Source organism: Mauremys reevesii, linkage group 16, assembly GCF_016161935.1.
Source record: "Mauremys reevesii isolate NIE-2019 linkage group 16, ASM1616193v1, whole genome shotgun sequence".
In the NCBI taxonomy this organism is placed as follows: domain Eukaryota; kingdom Metazoa; phylum Chordata; order Testudines; family Geoemydidae; genus Mauremys; species Mauremys reevesii.
The window spans coordinates 9,148,657-9,156,701 of record NC_052638.1 but is presented as its reverse complement, the minus strand read 5'-3'; the positions used below and the strand labels follow the sequence as shown (position 1 = coordinate 9,156,701).

The window sequence follows — 8,045 nt, the reverse complement described above, 5'->3', positions numbered from 1 at the left end:
GTTGGGGGAGGAAGGTCAGATCAAGATTTTATTTTCTTGTAACCCTTCCCCCCACAAGATCATGGAGAGGGGTGGAGGGATGGTTCCGGCCCATCCCAGCCTGGCCTGAACACTGCACCATGGTCTGTACACACCCTGCCTAGGAGGAGCAGCCTGCAGGGGTATAAAACCACCAGTTAAATCCCCAGATCCCAACATGTGACATATTCTGCAGTGCTGGTGATCACAGCCCCACCTACAACAAAGTCTGCTGCCTCCCTTCATGGAGAAGGGCAGAGCTTAACTGTGCATCCGGCTTCCACACACACTGCATCCCCAGGCGTCAGCCAGGGTCAAATACCAGACACCAGAGAATGGGGCTGAAGGCACCAAGGCACAGGACAGACAGAGGCTGGGCACCCGCAGCTCCCACTGGTTCCATGTGGCCAGTGACAGAGGGACAGAGACACATGGGTCGGGGGAGTGATGAAGAGACCCCGGCAGGGGAGGGGAGATCAAACTGAAGGCAGCGTCTCTCACAGCCTAGGGATACATGAGACTCCTTCCAAAGAAGGAAGCAGGAACCGTTGCATGGCCGGGCTTCTCCCCAGCTTGCCAAGGGCTCACTGCCACACCCAGGCTCTGATACACTTTAGTCCCAAACTAGAACTAATCAAGCCAGTTTCTCAGCTCACTTTCTGCATCTCAGGGGACTCTGGCAGATGCTTTCTGCCATTTCCTACCCTATCCTCCTCACAGCCCCTCCCTCTCGGGAATTGCCCTCTGGCCCTGAGAGCACCAGGTGCTGCCTGGCCCCCTTCATTCGTCCAACAGGGGTGTGGGACCTACTGGTGCCAGCCACCGAGTGACATACACCCCCCTTCAGAAAAACCTGCCTTTCCCTTATGTGAGGGGCCCTCTCTGGACTGCTCTCACTGCCAATCCAGAACAGACTCCATGGTCACATATAGTCATGTTCCCCAAGTGCCCCACACTCCTTAATGCCAGGCAGTCTATAGAATTTCATCTTCTCCAGGGTTTCCAGGTCTCCGCACAGTGTCTCTAACTCTCCCTAAAGCTCCTGACCATCAGGATCTGGCCACCCCTCTCCTCCCCAGTGGCCTGATGTTCTGCTGACAGCTGCTCCTTCTGTCACTGAACCATCAGTAACCCCATCCTGCAGCCTCCAGTCATTCTGGGGCATCTCCAGTCCTCAGGACGGGAACCATAAAACAGGTGTCCCATTTCCTGTTCTGCAGAGGATCACGGCTTTCACCGTGGCCCTGGAGGTTCCACCTGGGTCCCCATACACCCTCCTCCCTACAGAGCCCTGAGCTCTGCCTCGATCAGGGAGCCCCTTTTCATGAGACCTGAATAAACTTCACAAGTATTAAGCAGGGTCCTCTGGAGACAGGACAGAACTGTTTTTTCCAGAGACATTATTTTGGAAATTCAACTAATAGCCGTTTTTATTGGGCAGTCACTGCTCCTTCCTGAATTTAGCACAGGGAAAGCCCATCACTTCTGCCTCTCCCCCCACAAGAGGTACCACCAGCAGCAGCTACAAATGCCATTTGTGCTGCAAAGTCCTCCAGGGTCTCTGCTCCACAGCCTGATTGTTGCTAAAACTCCCCTCCTGCATGGGCTGTGTCAGCCTCCCTTCAATAGCTTCTGGGGGGAGTCACATCACTCTGACTGGCCAACCTTAGAGCCCAAGTCAGTTAACCCCTGGCCTGTGATTGCTGCTGGGATGTAACAGCCACACGGGAGGGGAGCAGTTTCCAGGTTCAAAGTGGTGACACTTCAGCCCATAACGTCACTGGGCATTTAATAGCCATTGTCTTTGACCACAGGCAGAATTGTTGCTGGCAGATCACTGCCTCCCATGACTGACACTGGAACCAGTCTCCTGCATCTTAAGATACTGATAAGTTACTGGAGATACAATGTCCTTTTCTCCCATCAGCCTTAACACTGTCCATTTCCCAGCCTGTTACCTAGGATTAACTGCACTGTCCTACATCACTGGGGCATTGTGAGCAGAACAGAATAGGGTTTGTGACCTGGGACAAGGTTTTTCTTGCTTGTATTTCACTCTTGAAATAGCAGATTTTTCCTACCCTGGTTTTGGCAGAGCACTTTGGAGGACTGAAGAATCAGAGTAGGACAGTCTGTATCCTCAAGAAGTATTTAGGCCCTGGACTCCTGTGGAAATCCCTGGGAATTAGGAGTCTAAATATCTTGGTGGATCTGGTCCAGTGACCTCACAATAGACCAAGCACCAAGCTGCAAGTGGTCCAGTGCTCAAATGAGGCAGGAGAGAACCCTGATCTCCAGTGGAGCTGGTCAAACTTTGCTCAAAAATTTCCTGATGAAAGTAATTTTGGAAACAATGTCAGTGAGGTGTTGCATTTTAAATGATTTGCAGGAGGGCCAAAAATTCAGTTTTTGAAAACTGAAAAAGTTTAGGGGACTTTTTAAATAAAAACCCCAAAGAATTCACAGAAAATCATTTATTCCTTTAAAAGTTTGTGGAAAATATTTAATATTTTCTGACCAGGTCTAGCCCCAAAGTCCCTGTACAATTTTCTTTCAGCCTCTATGCACCAATCCAGCCATTGTAACAGAATCTAACTTGCCCAGTTCAGGAGAGGTGTAGCTGTGTTGGTCCCAGGAGAAGACACAGACAAGATTCTGAGGTAATCTCTTTTACTGGACCAAGTTCTGATGGTGGAAGAGACAAGCTTTTGAGCTTCTTGTGACCTGAGGAGCTCTGTGGAGCTTGAAAGCCAGGAAACCTGGTTCAGTAAGAGATTACCTGCTTCACCCACCTTGTCTGTGTTTTACGAGTGTCAGTCACCAGGGCACTGGTAGCAGAGCTCACAGCTCCCAGCCCAGGCAATGTGTGAGCCTGGTAGCCTGACACGCAGATGTTACGTGGCTCATCGCCACCATCCATTGGTGAAGAGGGGAAAGAGCAGCCAACAGCTGCTCCACCAGCTGTTTACCCAGAACACCATAGACAGAAACTGCTCAGAGAAGGAACTCTGCCGCCCTCTGTCAGCAAACAGGGGACGTACAGCTGGAGAACTCATTGCCCAAGCTTTCTACCTGAAACCCTCCATGACATTTTGGGTCCTCACCAGGACTGTACACGAGCCCCAAGTTGGTCAGACAATGGACTGAACGGAGAGAACAAGACTGAGGGAAACAAGGCTCCTACCTGGTGGCAAGAACTCCGCTCAGGGGTCCTCTCACCCTCTCCACAGAGGGCTTTGCAAAGAGGGGGCACTGAGGAGACTTCCCAGCAAGAGGCGGCATTGAGGGGGATCTTGGCTGAAGCTGCAGTGGAGGGAAGTGAACTCTGATGAGGGGCCCCGACACAGCACCCGTACAGCTGAGATCACTATAGCGGGGATAGGTGGGGGAGGGGCTCACACGAATTGACAAGACCCTTCCCTGAGGGAATCCTGGAAGCTGGAAGTTTCTGCTTTGGTTCTCCCCAAAAACTGAACTTCCTTGAAATCGCTCTCCAGTCTCCAAGGTGCCACAAGTGCTTCTGTTCTCTCCAGGGAAGTTCTCACGTGCAAGGGCCATGCAGCCGAGATCACAGCTTGACCAGCCACTGAAGACTCCTTAAGGCAGCTTGGTGGGTCACTGCTCTTCCCAGCAGCGACTCCAGCTATTGTAAAGAAGCCCTTCTTACTGCAGAGCTGTCATCCTGAGCCTGCAGGCAGACACAGCTCAGAGATGTGAACTGCTCAGTGCATCTTAACAGAAGTTTTAATTCTGCACCAAATTGAGAATGTCTACATTAACTATTTCATTGCTGAGCATTTTAACAGCCAGTGTTTTTATCTTACAAGTGGGAACAAGTGAGAAAATTCCCCAATTTTCATTTGCATTTTTAGTACTCAACTGTGCTGGACAATCACAATTAAAAAATTGAGAAACAGCATAAAAACAGTAAAATGCAACAGCACAAGGGATACTGTACTGATCTTATTAATCATTGACATAATTAAAGCCATCCCCCGTTAAAACACAGCCATAGCTACTGCAAGCTCCTCAGCTTGCAGCATTTCAAAGCTCACTCACATTTCCCCATCAAGACATTTCACACAGAACATTGCTTGTTTGAAAAAGTTGCCTTTTTGTCAGAGTGTCCAGTTAAAAATGTATCAAACAGAAAGAACAAAAACAGTTTTCCGCAGAGTTTTTTGTGTGGAAAAATTCCCAGCATCACCAGTGACTGCCTGGTGGGCCAGGGTGACTTCGACCACCACAGGATTTATTTGGGGGGAGAGGGGGGGGCAGGGGAAAGAGAGTGGCACGGAAGCCAGAGAACGGAGCAATTCTTTTAGACAGGACTGCAGTAGTATTTAATCATCATCACCCCCCCCACACACACACTTATTGTCCCATTTTCCCATCAGGTCACCAAGCTTCCCCAAAGTCAGTATGTTTTTTTCCAAGGGGTGACTTGGCCAGACACTGATCTGATGCTGTCTTTAGTACAGCTCCTGCCACTCTGCTAATACTGTCTGTAGCCCTTCAGCACAGTTTTTGCTTCCAGCAGTGGTGTGAGCGGGGTCTGACATAGGACCCAGCACCAGCAGCCTCTGAGAACCATGCCCTACTTCTCATGTTCGGGGTAATCTATTGTCTACAGCTGCTGGGGATGTTGGTGGGGTTTTTGCTGCCTTGCACTCATACGATGCTCACTAGGTCACATCCAGCCAACTCTCCACAGGGGTCCTGCTGCAATATTCCCTTGTTTATAGCTTTCCCATTGGCTGTAAGGAAAGAAAAATCTGGGCAGGAAGACAATGGGGAATTGGTGACACAGCAACAACTAGGAGAAGAACGGGTAGAGGCTGCCTCTGAACCTTTATGGGAACAGGCAGAGAACATTACTGAGCAGGCAGGACAAATGGCAGTGGGATTTGGACATGATCTAACCTACCTCCCACCATGATACCCTGCCTCTAGATAAGTGCCTGACTCAACCTCCCTCTCCACCTCCATAGCACCTGCAGTCATGTGATCCTGGCTGACTGCCCCATCCAGTCCCCTAGTCAGACTTTGCCGGCGTTCCCAGCTGCAGGTCAGTCCGACAGCAGCTCATCCCTTGGTTAACACAAACACACCCCATGTGCATTGGGCTGAGAGGAGTGTCCATGCTTCTGTCTGACCTGTGATCAGCGAGGCTGTGGGTGAAATCCCAGCACTATGGGAGTCAATGGCAACGTCCCACTGAGTTCAGTGGGGCTAGAACTTTACCCTGTGCTCCTTCCCCATCACAGCTGGGCACAGTCACCCAGCTTTCCTCTGAGTGGGTCTGAGGGACAGGGCTGGGTTTGACTGCAGTAGGGTCTGAGGGGGGTGACAGAGACCCAGGGGAAATGCCACCTCTCTGCATTACAGTGCAGGGCACAACTCAGCCTGTGTGTGAGCAGTGAGGAGCTAAACCCTGGTCTGCAAGTTTACCTGGGGCACAGGGCTTGGCCCAGCTCTCTGCACCATGGGGCATTTCACCTGTGGGGAGCTTGTCAATATCCCCTTACTACAGGGGTTTTTAGAAGACTCCTTCCTACAGTATCTGAATCAGACTTTGCTTCTTTGTTACCACCTGGAGCTGATTAGAAACAGCCAGGGAGCAGGGCAGGAGTTGGGAAGCTTTGGGCCAGAAGGGGAGACAACCAGAGACCAGCAAGGGAAAGAGGGAAGGGAAAGTATAACAGGGGGGCACCGCTAAGAATCAAAGCCTTGCGGTGGAACATGACTGACAAGTAGGTGAGCACTGAAAGGTCTCTAGAAGCCTAATGATCTGGATGCTAAGGAACCTTCTCCACTGATGACTCTTCATAGCTGGTAATAAGTAGTAATAACTAATTCTGTCAAACATTGATTGCAGGTTTTGCTCTTCTGAGATATGAAGAGACCAGGTGGTCATTCCTACCAGGGAGAAATGAGGCTTAGTGGCATGGCTGTCCTAGGCAAGGAGGTAATAAATACCAGTCTCCAAACATCCATGTGTACATTAAGTGGTGTGGATTTTGCTTTCAGGGAGAAAAACTGGCTAGAGTGTCAAAAGCAGACACAAGATAAAGCAATATGGACTTGCCAACTGCTCAATCCATTGAGGACTCCAGTGACAAAATGCTTTTTTTTATTCCCTTGAAATAACACAGACAAAAAAGCCACTTCAAATAGTTCAGCTAGTCGCAAATCTGAATCAAGTCAGCAGAACATCACAGACATGGAGGTAAGCATTTAAGTTTCCCTGGTTCTAAATGAATCTGGTGCTAAAGCAACACTTCCAGACCAAATAAATAGGCCACATTGCATCTCCAGATGCAAGGAGACCAGAGGGGTGTTGTGTTCTAGAAGGGACTAATGCAAATCTGACTAGCTGAACCAGGCATATCAGTTGGTAAGAAAAAAAAAAGCACCTTTCTTTAACATTCAAGTGGAAATTAATAGATCCTCATACTTTCAGATGAGAGAAATGCAGATGAGTTGAACGTTGAGGGTGTGAAATCTTCAGGAAGTTGCTAGAAGATCTGGGATATCTACAGAAAGGAAACAAACAAAACTCGTCACTGTTACCAAGAGGTAAGGAACTCACCTCATAATGGAGAAATTGATGGATCTGGTTTCCCTTCAGGTGAAAGAAATGCAGCTGATCTGATCTCCTGGGAATTGAGGATTATAAGCAGTCATATTACTGCAGAACAAACAAATGCATGTTGCCAGACCTGCAAAAAGTTGCCTTCCTTGACTAGAATGGGAAGACAATCACTTATCACCTTCAAGTTTCAAACCCACAATTCAGCAGACCATCACTGACAAGGAGATGAGCATTTAGGATTCTCTTATTACCAAATGGATTACCAAATGGATTTGTCTTTTCAGGAGGAGAGTTACAGATGCTCAGGATTTGAGTACAAAGGAATAGGAATGGAGCTGAACAGATCCAACACCTGAAAAGACGATTGGATCTCAAAATATGAAAGACCCTTCATTCAATAAAGCAACAGGATTGGCTCTGAGGAGAGGTAAGCAGCATTTGGTAAGTCTAAGAAATGAGCATAGCAATTTTGTAGTGCTGATTGTAACTTATGTTGTGCCAAAGGGTTTGTTACAGCTGATCACACATCTCAGGAGCTAAGAGGATGTGAGGGGGATGGCAGATGTCAGGGGATTCGTCTTTATTAGGAGGTGGTGAACCTGCTTGTCATTTCTGAGTGACATCAGTGGCTTTGGTTTTGCTTGATGAAGGAAAGAGCCAGCGTGGACAATATTCAAGACACAATGTTCAAAGGTTGCTGCTGGGATGGAAGCAAAGAAGAAAGCCCTGGAGACAGGTTAGTGCTGGGACACAGACACTATCCTGGAGGGGCCTGGGACAGGGTATGTAACCATAGCAACCAGCGGGTCCTTTCCCCACTGTGGTCCTGGCTCGCATGCACAGGGTGAAACCGATCGCCATGTTTGGGGTCAGGAAGGAATTTTCCTCCAGGGCAGATTGGCCAGAGACCCTGGAGGTTTTTCGCCTTCCTCTGGGGCATCGAGCAGTGACCAGCCCTTAGGACCATTTACGAACAGACATAATAAAATCCATCAAAGAGAACTTGTCTCCCTTTGTTTTTTGAATTTTCTATAAACCCATCCTGTGCCCCTCGGCCATGCCCATGCTCCCAGCCCCGCAGCAGGGCAGAGTCCCTCCCAGGTGCACTGCTCCCCCATCGGTGCCAGCATGGCCCCCATGTCACTCTCCCACTCCATCAGGGACCCAGCACAGGAGGGACCAGCCCATCGTCCCAGAGAGGGAAAAGCCGTGTGCACGGCCCCCAGGGATGGGGAGGGGACATGGCCAGGTGCACCGGTCGAGGGGAAAGCAGGAAGCACAGCGGCACTGTTACCATGTTCCTCTCCCAGGATGCCCCGAGGGGCCAGGCCAAAGCTTTTGGTCGGCCACATCCAAGCGCTCTGCCCCGCTGCTCCGGACCTAAGATCCCCTCAAAGAGCAGCTCTGAAAGGGGCAGTCAGTGACCCCAGAG

General features: G+C 49.7%; 1 long non-coding RNA gene across 1 annotated transcript; it reads left to right on the top strand.

The window, feature by feature from the left end:
* The first annotated feature begins 5,744 nt into the window (after positions 1 to 5,744).
* LOC120384384 lies at positions 5,745 to 7,615 on the top strand. The gene is made up of 5 exons (XR_005588817.1): positions 5,745 to 5,986; positions 6,174 to 6,247; positions 6,482 to 6,597; positions 6,898 to 7,040; positions 7,264 to 7,615. It is a non-coding gene; the product is annotated as an uncharacterized LOC120384384 (long non-coding RNA).
* The last annotated feature ends 430 nt before the right edge of the window (positions 7,616 to 8,045 follow it).